Here is a 13554-nt window from a genome sequence, read left to right as displayed (position 1 = left end):
TTAAACTTACTGTTCTCAGCATCTTTATCAGTCCCAGATGAACCCTGATACTATACAAGTTGCAATAACACAAGAACAATAGATGCTTTCTTTAGATTTTGTATAAGATTTCTCTGGAAATTCTAAAAATCCTAGAAAAAGGCCAGGTGCAGTAGCTCACGCCTATAATCCCAACACTTCGGGAGACCAAGGCTGGTGCATCACTTGAGGTCAGGAGTTCGAGACCAGCCTGGCTACTATGATGAAACCCCATCTGTACTAAAAATACAAAAATAAGCCAGGCAAAGTGACACACATTTGTAATCCCAGCTACTTGGGAGGCTGAGGGCTGAGGCAGGAGAACCACGTGAACCCAGCAGGCAGAGGTTGCAGTGAGCCGAGATTGCGCCACTGCACTCCAGCCTGGGGACAGAGCCAGACTTTGTCTAAAAAAAAAAAAAAAAAAAAAAAAAAAAGGAAAGAAAAGAAAACTTAAAAAGGAACCATGGAGCACCACTTGAAGCTTAAATGAAGTGGTTTTATGACGCTGTGGGTATAGAAAATCATTCCTCAAAATATGGCACCTGAGTACTTTTGAAAGCTAAGACGCCTCAGAAATAAGCCTCAGAATGAAGGTCCCTCTAACCTTGTCTTGTGCCTCCCCAAATCCCAAGGGATGGGACTATTTCTGGAATTTCCTTATCTGACCAAGAAAGCTTGCCACAAGAAACATAAATGCTTTCTGTGCCCTCCCTGGAATCTCATTATCTCAGAAAAAAGGCCTGAGAAATGTGACCATACCTGGCAGACTTTTTCACAAGATAATGTCTGCCTCTCAGGCTCATTCAGATTCCAAAGAGAATCACTTAGAAGTTAATTCTGTCTCTGTGGTCCGTTCATCCTCCCTAATAATCACTTACTGCCTCTCAAAAGAACTGTCTACATTCTCATCTCTTCCCTCCCCTATGAAAAAGGGTACAGCTTCTGCACCCTGTTGTGGGGTTAGGGTAATCATTCTGTGATTCCCCTTGAATGTTAAAAGATGTATTTGCCTTAGTAATCATCTTATTCTTATTAATTTGCCTTTCATCAGTTGATTTTCACTGAGCCTTCTTCTGAGAGCAAAGGGAAAGTTTTCCCTGCACCCCCTGCAATGAAAAGAAAGCATTCACATGGATGGCACACACACTTAAAAACCTCACCATCCACAAGAAGTGGCAAGGGCTGGTGTGAAAATGTTGAGACTAATTCACAGAAGTAAATTAACAGTGGGACACATTGTGAGAAGCTAAAACTTGTGAGGTCAATGTTACAAAGGAGAGCTAAGGCCTTCTACAACATTTTTCTCTTAGTAACAACAAAAAAAGGAAAATGACTTGAACTTGTCACTCACCCATATGTATCAGTATATACAGTGATATATTTAGATATACGATGTTCCCCCATTATCTGTGGTTTTTGCTTTCAAAGGTTTCAGCTACCAGCAGTCAATATAGGTCTGAAAATATTAAATGAAAAACTCCAGGAATAAACAATCATCAGTTTTAAATCTAGCACTGTTCTGAGGAGCATGATGAAATCTCAAGCTGTCCAGCTCCGTATCCACCGAGTGCCGTCAATCCTCCTTAGTCCTATGTCCCTCACACTCTAGACGCTCCCCACCTGCTCATCACTTAGGCACCTTCTCAGTTATGAGATGCACCATCAAAGCACTGCAGTGCTTAATATATAACCCTTATTTTACTTCATAATGGCCCCAAAGTGCAAGAACAGTGATGCTGGTGATTTGGATCTGTCAAAGAGAAGCTGATAAGTGCTTAAGCAAAAAGCTGAAACGTCTTGACTTAATAAGGAAAGAAAAAAAATTGCATGCTGGAATTATGAAATCTACAGTAAGTACGAATCCTCTACCCGTGAAATTGTGAAAAAAGACAAATCCATGCTAGTTTTGCTGCTGCACCTCAAAGTGCAAAATGTATGGTTACAGTACCTGCTAAGTGCTTGGTTAAAATGAAAAAGGCATTATGTTTGTGGGTGAAAGACATGACTGAAACATTTTCCAACTAATGGCAACTGGGTTTGGTACAATTAGTGGTTTCAGGTATCCTTGGAAAGTATCCCTCACAGGTAAGGGTTGGGGGAATCACTCTAGAGCAAGAGTCCCCAGTGCCCGGGCCATGAACTGGTATGGGTTCATGGGCAGCACAGAAGGAGGTGAGTGGCAGGTGAGCAGGCAAAGAGCTTCATCTGTTTATAGCCACTCCCCATTGCTCACATTATTGCCTGAGCTCCACCCTCCTGTCAGATCAGGGGCAGCCTTAGATTCTCATAGGAGTGGGCAAACCTTACTGTGAACTGAGTATGCGAGGGATCTAGGTTGCCTGCTCCTTATGAGAAACTAATGCTTAATGATTTGTCACTGTCTCCCATCACTGCCAGATAGGATCACCTAGTTAAAGGAAAACAAGCTCCAGGCTCCTACTGTTTTTACATCATAGTGAGTTGTATAATTATTTCATTGTATATTACAATGTAATAATAATAGAAATAAAGTGCAGCATAAATGTAATGCACTTGAATTATCCTGAAAACATCTCGCCAACTCCAGTCCATGGAAAAATTGTCTTCCACAAAACTGGTCTCTGGTGCCAAAAAAGGTTGGGGACAGCTGCTCTATAGTGATACAAACATAGTGAGATTCACACACACCCTGCCCTTTGTTGCTCTGTAATGGCCCTACACGTAAGTGTGTCCTTAAGAAAATGTGCACAAGGACTTACACCATCTGCTCCTCACTGACCCTTAAAAGGTCCAACACCATCTGACCCAAGTCAAAGCTGATTTGGTGCAGAGGGACAGGCTGCCCTTGCCTCTTCCCACATTCACTCATCACACCACGCCTCCCTGCAGATGCATGTGCCTGACACTCAGCTCCATCTTCCCTGCTAAGGGTTTATATAAATACAAATCCACCAAGAAAGGAAAACTATTTCCCCTTTTCCTGCTCTGGATAAAGTTCCAGCAGACTTGGCTAAGGATGAGACAAGCTTCTCAGATCAAAGAGTGTTGGGGAGCGGGGGAGGAGGAGAAGCGGAGCCCAAACCTAGCTCAGCCCTCTCCTCTCACAAATGCAAGTCAAGATTATAAAAAGCCCACATTGTTGCACTGAAGTGCTTTCAAAAGGTTACTCTTTATTTTGATAGCCTGTCACCTACTTCTTACTGGAAAATGGTTCCAGGCTCAGAGAAGTTACTGCAGGAAGCATAAAAGCATTCGGACTATAACGTTCTCTCTCCCAACATTCATTTTCCTTTCAACAGCAAATCAGAAGAATCTTTATGACCTGAAATTAGAAACAATAGCCCCCAAGGACCTCATCAAAATCCACCTGACTTTGAAGTACTAAGAGGAATCATATGAAGTCCTTAACAATGATCAGAAGTCAGGCCAGTGTGGTGGCTCACGCCTGTCATCTAAGCACTTTGGGAGGCCAAGGCAGGCAGATTGAGGCCAGAAGTTTGAGATCAGCCTAGCCGACACAGTGAAACCTTGTCTCTACTAAAAGTACAAATATTAGCCAGGTGTGGTGGTGGGCACTTGTAATCCCAACTACTCAGGAGGCTGAGGCAGGAGAATCACTTGAATCCAGGAGGCGGAGGTTGCAGTGAGCCTAAACCATGCCACTGCCCTCTAGCCTGGGCGACAAAGCACGACTATCTTGGGGGGAAAAAAAGAATGACCAGAAGCCATATACTGTCAACTCTTGAACAACAAAGGTTTGAACCATGCAGGTCCATTTATAGGAGAATTTTCTTCCATCTCTGCCACCTCCTAAGACAGCAAGACCAAGCCCTCCTCTTCCTCTTCCTCAGGCTACTCAATATGAAGATGACGAGGATGAAGATCTTTATGAAGATCCACTTCCACTTAATGATTGGTAAATACATTTTCTCTTCCTATGATTTTCCAAACATTTTCTTTCCCCTAGCTTAGTTTATTGTAAGAGCACAGCATGTAATATACACATCCTATGAAATGCGTGTCGATCGACTACTGATGTTGTCATCCGTTAAAGTTTCCAGGCAACAGTGCACTATCAGCAGTTAAGTCAAGGACTCAGACGTTATATGTGGATGTGGCTCCATGGCAGGGGACGGTCACTGCACCTAAACCTCGAGTTGTGGAAGGGTCAACTGTACTTGCTTCTTGTCTCCTAACATTTCTGCAAATTCATTTTTCTCCAAGGAAGGGAGGAAGGAGGAGGAGTGAAGGCTGGGGCTGGTGGGGTAGGGTAGAACTGAGGCCTCCCTGAAAGGGCCTGGGAGACAAGAGAAATCCCACAGGCTTGGAGTCAGACCCAAGGGCCTCAAGGTCAGAAGGAACCTTGAAATGGCTCAACTTCCCCTTTTGCACATGAATATTTCACACATGCAGAAATATCCCCACAGCACTACAGGGAGAGGATTCCAGCTGGATTCCTCTCTCAACACCAGCTTTTCTTTATCTACTCCCCTACCCAAGTGTCATTCACAGAATAAAATCCAGCTGGGACCTGAGGCCATTTTACACCCACAGCATCTATGATGACAGAAAAAGCATTAAATTTCATGACCAATTTAAAGCCAGCACTCCTAAGCCTCTTCAAGCTCTGAAAAATTGTAATTGCAAACCAGAATTAATTCATTAATTCTTTTTTCTTTTTCTTTTTTTCTTTTTTTTTTTTTTTTTGCAGACAGGGTCTTGCTCTGTCGCAGGTTGAAGTACAGTGGCGCCATCATAGCTTACTGCAGTCTCAGCCTCCCAAGTAACTGAGATTACAGGCACACACCATCATACCTAATTTTTTAAAAAAATTTTGTAGTGATGAGGGTCCCGCCATGTTGCCCAGCTTGGTCTCAGACTCTTGGTCTCAAGTGATCCTCACACCTCAGTCTCCTAAAGTTCTGGGATTACCGGCGTGAGCTACCATGCCTGGCCAATGCTAGTGTTCCCTCCTTTGGGTAACTAATATCCACCTGACACCTATTAGCTGATGCTGTGTCTCCTCTGCAGGGATGTAAGCTCCACAAGAGTGGGATTTTCCTTGCTCACTGCTGGAACCCAAGCATCTGGAATAGTGCCAGCAGGCACATGGCATTCCCTAGATATATGCTGAAGAACTCAATTCATCCATCCCTGAATCCATAAGTTGGGGGCATAACACGGCAGTCTCTCCAGTGCCCTCCGGGTGTGGTTCTGAATCTGATGTGTGGTGCAGGGTTAGGCTGCACGAGTTGGAGTCCACACCCTCTTCTTCCACAGGGTGCACAAGTGCCCAGCTAGGAAGTTTCCAGACTTCCCTGGGCAGTACCACATCCTCCGCATGCGATCCAAGGGCAAACAAAAAAACTCCAGGAAGTAGCACTCCCTGCTCTACTATCTTACAGGATTACTGGATCTTTTTCAAACTAAAGAGAAAACCACAACAAAGTCAAATTCCATCTGGGGCAATTCTAATGCCAGCCTCTTAAAATATTTTCTCAATGTTGAGGATGACATGGCTCAGAGTCTTTAAGGGAAGCCAGTAAGGGTAGCGCAAAATGTCTTCCTCTGAGTCATAGTTGCAAATGGCTTCCTTTGAGAAGGGGAGGGCAGAGATCCAAAGAATCATTTAGTGGTTTGGGGGTGTGAGGGAGGGGGAGCCTGAAGCTGGAGTAAGATCTCAGCCTCCCCCTTTCTATCCTCCAGTTTCGGTTACTTATACGGGCTGGTCAAGCCTGCTGCGTCCCAGGGTGGTGGGCACATCTCTGGAGATCTTGCTTTCTGCAGTTCTCACCTATGGGTCGGCTATCTGAGCCCACCCTCCTGGCACCACAGCTTGGAAACTCAAGACATTAAGCTGCGGCAACGGCATATATTTTGCTGGGGATTTTCCCTAGGTGGGAGAATGAATATGGTTCCTATGACACCGTCTTGGCAGGAAGGGGCAGTGGGACTCAGGAAGGAGGTAGTGTGGCTACAGGCATGTTTGCTTTTGCTTTGTGTTTGTTTTTGCCATAGGTTTTTTAGAGCTTGATACTGTGAATAAAATATAGTCAGGCACTGTATAATGACTTCTTTTTTGTTTTTTTGAGACAGAGTCTCACTGTCACCCAGGCTAGAGTGCAGTGGAGTGATCTCAACTCACTGAAACCTCCACTTCCCGAGTTCAAGCGATTCTCTGGCCTCAGCCTCTTGAGTAGCTGGGATTACAGGTGCATGCCACCATGCCCAGCTAATTTTTGCATTTTTCATAGAGACAGAGTTTCACTATGTTGGCCAGGATAATCTCAAACTCCTGACCTCAAATGATCCACCCACCTCGGCCTCCTAAAGTGCTGGGATTACAGGCATGAGCTACTGCACCTGGTGGCTCATTATAGGACTTCATTTAATGGCCTGGTGGACCCCACATTTATAAGGGTGGTTCCATAAGATTATAAAGGAGCTAAAAAAATTCTTATCTCCTGGTGGTCCAATGCATCATTCTCAAGTTTGCTGTGATGCCGGTGTAAACAACCTACTTCACTGCCAGTCATATAAAATTCTAGCACATACAATTATGTACAGTACATAAAAACAAAACGACTATGTGACTGGATTATGTGCTTACTAGACTATACTTTTTATCCTCCTTTTAGAGTGTATTTCTACTTATTAAAAAAAAATCTATTGTAAAACGGCCTTAGGCAGGTCCTTCGGGGGGTGTTCCAGCAGGGAGATGACAGCTCCATCACTGTTACTGCCTCTAAAAACCTTCCAGTGGGACAAGATGTGGAGATGGAAAACAGTGATATTGATGATCCTGACCCTGTGTAGGCCTAGGCTAATGTGTGTGTCTTCATTTTAACAATAAAGCTTTAAAGTTAAAAAAATAGAAAATTTAAATAGAAAACAAGCTCATACAATAAGGATATAAAGAAAGAAAATATGGCCGGGTGTGGAGGCTCACACCGGTAATCCTAGCACTTCGGGAAGCCAAGGTGGGCAGATCACGAGGATCAAGAGATCGAGACTATCCTGGCCAACGTGGTGAAACTCAGTCTCTACTAAAAATACAAAAATTAGCTGGGGGTGGTGGCAAGGGCCTGTCGTCCCAGCTACTTGGGAGGCTGAGGCAGGAGAACTGCTTGAAGACAGGAGGCAGAGTTTGCAGCGAGCTGAAAGCATGCCATTGCACTCCAGTCTGGTGACACAGCAAGACTCCATCTCAAAAAAAAAAAAGGAAAATATTTTTGTACAGGCGTACAATGTTTGTATTTTAAGCTAGGTGTTATAACAGTCAAAAAGTTAAAAAAATAAAAGTGTTATAGTACGCTAATGTTAATTTATGATTAAAGAAATAAAAAAGATGTAATAAATTTGATGTTGCCTAAATGTCCAGTGTTTACAGCAGTTGCAACGCCCTGGGCCTTCATGTTCACTCATATTATTAATTCACCCAGAGTAACTTCCATTTTTACAAGCTCCATTTACAGTAAGTGCCCTACACAGGTGTATATCCCATTTTTCATCTTTTTTTTTTTTTTTGAAACAGAGTGTTGCTCTGGCACCCGTGCTGGGGTGTAGGGGCATGATCTCAATTCACTGCAAACTCCACCTCCCAAGTTCAAGCAATTCTTGCGCCTCACTCTCCTGAGTAGCCGGCATTACGGGCGTGCACCACCATGTCCAGCTAATTTTTGTATGTTTAGTAGAAATGGGGTTTCACCATGTTGTGCAGGCTGTCTCGAACTCCTGGCCTCAAGTGATCTCCCCACCTCAGCCTCCCAAAGTGCTGGAATTACAGGCGTTAGCCACCATGCCAGGCCACTATTTTTTAAATCTTTATACTGTATTTTGACTGCAACGTTTCTATGTTTAGATGCACAAATACTTATCATCGTGTTACAGTTGTCTATAGTATTCAGTACAGTCACATGCTGTACAGGTTCATAGCCTAGGAGCAACAGCCTAGACCGTACAGCCTGGGTGTGTAGTAGGCTAGACCATCTAGGTTTGTGTAAAGTGTACTCTGTGATGTTCACACAATGACACAAGTGCCCAAGGGTGCCTTTCTCAGAGCCTATCCCTATTGTTAAGCAAGGAATGATTGTTTCTTTTTAAATGATAAACCTGTCATCAAAGTTAAAAAAGTTAGGCTATTCCAAAAATGCTGAATGAAAAGGTAAGTCACAGAATGGGAGAAGATATTTGCAAAGTATATATCTGATAAAAGACCTGTATGCCAAATAGGTAAAGAACTCTCAAAACTTCAGATAATAAAACAATTTTTAAAAATGGGTAAAGTTCTAACAGACACCAAAGAAGGTAAACCGATGGCAAATAATAGCATGGAAAGACACTCAACATGATGCATAATGGCGAACTGCAAATTAAAACCACAGGAGATACTACTTCATGCCTGTTAGAATTTATTTTACTTTATTTTAGGTTCCAGTGTACCTGTGCAGGATGTGCAGGTTTGTTACATAGGTAAACGTGTGTCATGGTGATTTGCTGCACAGATCAACCCACCACCTAGGTATTAAGCCCAGCATCTATTAGCTATTCTTCTTGACACTCTTCCTCTTCTTCCCCGACACAACACACAGGCCCCAGTGTGTGCTGTTTCCCTCCCTGTGTCCATGTATTCTCATTGTTCAGCTCCCATTTATGAGTGAGAACATGTGGTGTTTGGTTTTCCATTCCTGTGTTAGTTTGCTGAGGATAATAGCTTCCAGCTCTATCCATGTCCCTGAAAAGGACGTGATCTTATTCCTTTTTATGGCTGCATAGCATTCCATGGTGTATATGTACCATATTTTCTTTATCCAGTCTATCACTGATGGGCATTTGGGTGGATTCCATGTCTTTGCTACTGTGAATAGTGCTATAATGAACATACACATGCCTGCATTTTTATAACAGAATGATTTAGATCCCTTTCGGTGTATACCCAATAATGGGATTGCTGGATCAAATGGTATTTCTGGTTCTAGGTCTTTGAGGAATCACCACACTGTTTTCCACAATGGTTGAACTAATTTACATTGCCACCAACAGTGTAAAAGCATTCCTATTTCTCCACAGCCTCGCCAGCATCTGTTGTTTCTTGACTTTTTAATACTTGCCATTCTTACTGGTTTCAGATGGTATGTCGTTGTGGTTTTGATTTGCATTTCTCTAATGATCAGTGATGTTGAGTGTTTTTCATGTTTGTTGTATGCCTACTTGAATTTCTAAAATGAAAAACACTCAGCATAATCAAGTGTTGGTGAGGACGTCGGGGAACTGGAACTCTCCCAAACTGTGGGTGGCATTTCTTGAAAAATTGAAACATACACCTACCATGTTACCCAGCTATGCCATTCCTAGATATTTACCCAACAGAAAAGAAAGTATACAGCCATACAAAGACTTGTAGCGGCTTCAAGTGAACTACCCTTTGGCCCAGTTCCTAACAGCCTAAGTTTTTTAGTCAAAAACTAGAAACTGCCTCATTTGAAGCAATACAAATGTCCATTAAAAGGTCGGCAGATAAATAAATTGTGGTGTTTTCATACAATAGACTACTACTGAAGAAGGAAAAGGAATGAGCCATGAATATATACACCAACATTGATGACTTGGAAATAACCATGCTGAGTAAAAGAAGCCAGACCAAAAACAGAGTACATACTAGATGAGTCCATTATTCAAAACTCTAGAAAATGCAAGTTAACCTGGAGCAACAGGAAGCAGATCAGTGGTTACCTGGGGTGAGGGTGTGAGCCAGGAAGGAATGAAAGTGAGCAAGGAGTGAGGGTGACGGATATGTTCATCATTGGGTCTTTCGTGATGATTTTTATGGGTGTATGTATATGTCAAAATGTATCAAACTGGATACTCAACTATGCATTTTTTCTGTGTACCAGTTATATCTCAATTACAACCAAACAAAAACACAAAACCCTTTGGTCAATCCAAAACCTAAACTATCACTAAGAAATCTCAGTTGAGGTTATGGCATCACTACCCTGCCCAAGAAAATAAAATGCTTGACAGATTCTGAGAGGGACAAATTTCATTGACCATATCCCATGAGTTTCATGCTAAAGAATCAGGGGATCTCATAGATCAAATATGTACACAGGCAGAAATGCCATAAAAGCATGCATCTTTTTGTGAAATATTTATAATTATTTCATTTGTGCCTCACTGTAATGTTTGTAAAAGAAAAAGCATATTCTATGAGATGAAATTCAAGCCAAAGCAATATACAAACATGTAGAAAGTTCTAATATTAATAAGATTAGATATTATCTAACAATAATTGGTAGATGATACTACCTACCAATGGTTATTATATCAGTAGGTCAAAGTAGTTAAAGATAGTTGATGGTTATAAACTTTGAAGAAGTAGCAGTAACATGGAAACACACCTACTGACTGAAGGACCAGCATGTAAAAGCTGACTATTGGGGAAAAGTAAGTCAAGGTGAATACACTCTCACCCATCTCTAATCAACTCAAGACATACTAGCTTGGTTTCTTTCTCCTCCTCTTCTTCTTCAACCTCAGGAAATAACTCCCTACCTGTGACAAGGTTCAAAGAACTATAACTTAAAAGTGAGACACAAGCTTTAGTTCATCCAACACTATCCCCACCCTACCCCCAAATGTCAAAGAGAAGCCAAAGCTAAGGGTAATTAGAGATCAGGACACTGGCTGCTTTTAGTATAGAAGCACACAGCAATCTAGTGGCAGACTCAGAAAATTAGCTCCAAAGAGCGCCATCCTCTCTCCACCTAGACTGGATATTATACCACTTCTGATAAAATGAGTAACTACCATAATAATCTCTATCAGCTATGAGAAAATTTACCCTGGCTTTTAGGAAAGGGGGGGAAAAAAAGCACTTGATTTCTTGAGCTAAGAAATTGCATCAAATTACATCCAAGCTCCTTGTTAATTGAAGTCCATTTGTATCAGCGGTGATTCGTTTAATAAAGCCATTTGAAATAAGTGTGGGCAGTCACCAACCTGCACATAATTGATTTTCAAAAATAATAAATGGCCTCATTCCTCCTCGCAGTGCTCTCTCTGATGCTTTTAACAATTCCACCTAAGCAGGCTGCCTATTGCCCTAGATCCCTGGCCACAGCCCCAGTCTTGCTGCAGTGTCAAGTGGTGCTTCAGTGCCCCTAAACTCTGTCCCAGCCCACAGATGGGGGCTCTCACCCCTCCTGTTCTCCTTGCTGTGGCTCTAACCCCGGAGTCTCCAACCTTTTTGGCACCAGAAACCAGTTTTGTGGAAGGTGATTTTTCCAGGGATGGTCGGGGTCAGGGGATGGTTTCTGGATGAAGCTGTTCCACCTCAGATCATTAGGCGTTAGATTTTCATAAGGAGTGTACGACCTACATCCCTCACATGCAGAATTCACAATACAGTTTGTGCTCCTATAAGGATCTAATGCTGCCACTGATCTGACTGGTGGCGGAGCTCAGGTGATAAAGCAAGTGATGGGGAGTGGCTGTAAATACAGATGAAGTTGCTCACTTCCGGCCCTGCAGCCCAGTTACTAACAGCCCATGAACTGGTACTGGTCAGTGCCTGGGGATTGAGGACCCCTGCTTTAGCCTGAACCTACCCATACGGTCTCACCTATACATTCCATTATGGACTGAGAACACCAAGAAATCATGGACACCCATACTCTTTCGGAATGTTCTAAGTTCTGTGGGCTTGTGAGTCTACCTTGAAACCTAACCAGTTTTCAGATCATCACTATTTCAGAGCTGGCTCTTTAAAGTCAGTAGACTCAGAAGAGTTCCTGGAATACAGCCCTTTGTGGCTAAAGACAATCCACATAATTCAAGAGTAAATTTTCTCTGCACACCCCGTAAGCTTATTAAAAGTGACTTCTTAAGCACAAGCAAAGGCATACATCACAGGTCAACCTTGGGTGAAATTGGTCTTCCACCTGGTTCATGGTTCATGCATCCCCAGATCCTTCATGATGCAAGAGCTACAGAGATTTCTATTTTTCTAAGAGGAAGAGGAGGATAAGAATGGTAAAAAGCATGAGTGCTTTAATGAATTCTGGAAGGTGATTCTGACCTTTATCCACTGTACAACCTTGGAGAACTTACTTAGCATCCCTGAGCCTCGTTTTTTTAATCTGTGAACTGCAGATAGTAAATGCCAAATATGGACCTTGTAGGAATGCTACAAGAATTAAATGATATTTGCAACTGACCTAACCCTAGGCCTGGCACATAATAGCAACTCACTCAAAGTTTAGTTCCTTCCTCAAACCCTTGTTACCCTGAAATATAAAAACCAAAGTTTGAGCAAAAATAACTTCTGGAAGGAGAGGTGTCTATAAGAGAAGCAATTGCAAAAACTCTGACTTTCCTACTTCCTTCTCTAAAGTCCCTGCTGCTATCACTATAGTTTATCTCACTTCCAATGGCAGACCTTGTTCTATAAAGAATACCTAGCACTTTCGCATGTTTCTGAAGGAAGTGTATATTTGTAGCCCCTTTTGAGAAAAATTAGGTAATTCCACTTCAAGATACTTATTCTAGGGATATACTAACACATGTCAAAGAATATAGCCTTGAGTCTTTACTTCAGTATTGTTTCTCCAGTAAAATACTGAAAACAATCAAAATGCTCATCAACAGAAGGTTTTTTAAAACATGGAGCATTTCTTTAAGAATACTCAAGAATCTGGCCAAAGTGGTTACCTCTAGGAAGGCAAATACGTGGCTGTGGACAGAATAGACAACTTTCTTTTCCCCACAGAGGCTTTTGTACTTTTGAGTCACCCAGGCTGGAATGTGATGGTGCAATCACAGCTCACTGCAGCCTCAGCTTCCCAGGCTCAAGCAATCCTCCTGCCTCAGTCTCCCGAGTTTCTGGGATCACAGGTGCCTACCCTCATGCGCAGCTGACTTTTCCTATTTTTGATGGAGAGGGGGTCTTGCTACATTACCTAGGCTAGTCTCAAACTCCTGAGTTCAAACTATCTTCCCGCCTTGGCCTCCCAAAGTGTTAGGGCTACAGGCATGAGCCACCACATCTAGCTCATACAGACTATGAAACACAAAACTTAAAACAATCTATTCCAGTGTAAATTTAGTTTTTGTTCTGATTTTTACTCCCCAGAAAAGCTTTCTTATATTTAAAAAGCCTTTCTTTAAATTTATTTAATTACAAAAGTTAACAGTGCTGGTTTGAATAAGTAAATAAATATAAAGATGTATAAAGAAAAGGATATAATCCTTTCCCTTCTATTCCCTCCCCAAGTCCTCAGGGTTAGACTGCTGTGTGCCCTTCCCTACACCTTTTTCCAAAAGCACATGCACACACCAGGTATTTTTTGTGTTGGCTTCTTTTCTTCTAAGCCGAATCATACCATAAGCATAACTGCAACATTCTCTTCTTTCATCTGACAGTATATTATCTGACAGTCAAGTTAGCATGAAAACGGTATTTGTTCCCAGTTCCTTCATTCACTTGATCTCCATGTCTTTCTCTTCCTCACCCTACACCTCTGCCCAAACTCACCCAAACAATTTTATGTAAGT

General features: G+C 42.3%; 1 protein-coding gene across 3 annotated transcripts in view; it reads right to left on the bottom strand.

Annotated features, from left to right (window-relative positions):
• The window catches only part of MFHAS1 (multifunctional ROCO family signaling regulator 1), a 105275-nt gene that overhangs the window by 22149 nt on the left and 69572 nt on the right, over positions 1 to 13554 (bottom strand). The window lies entirely within an intron of this gene.

This window comes from Saimiri boliviensis, chromosome 13, assembly GCF_048565385.1.
Source record: "Saimiri boliviensis isolate mSaiBol1 chromosome 13, mSaiBol1.pri, whole genome shotgun sequence".
NCBI classification, from domain to species: Eukaryota; Metazoa; Chordata; class Mammalia; order Primates; family Cebidae; genus Saimiri; species Saimiri boliviensis.
This window is presented reverse-complemented; position numbering and strand designations above follow the sequence as displayed.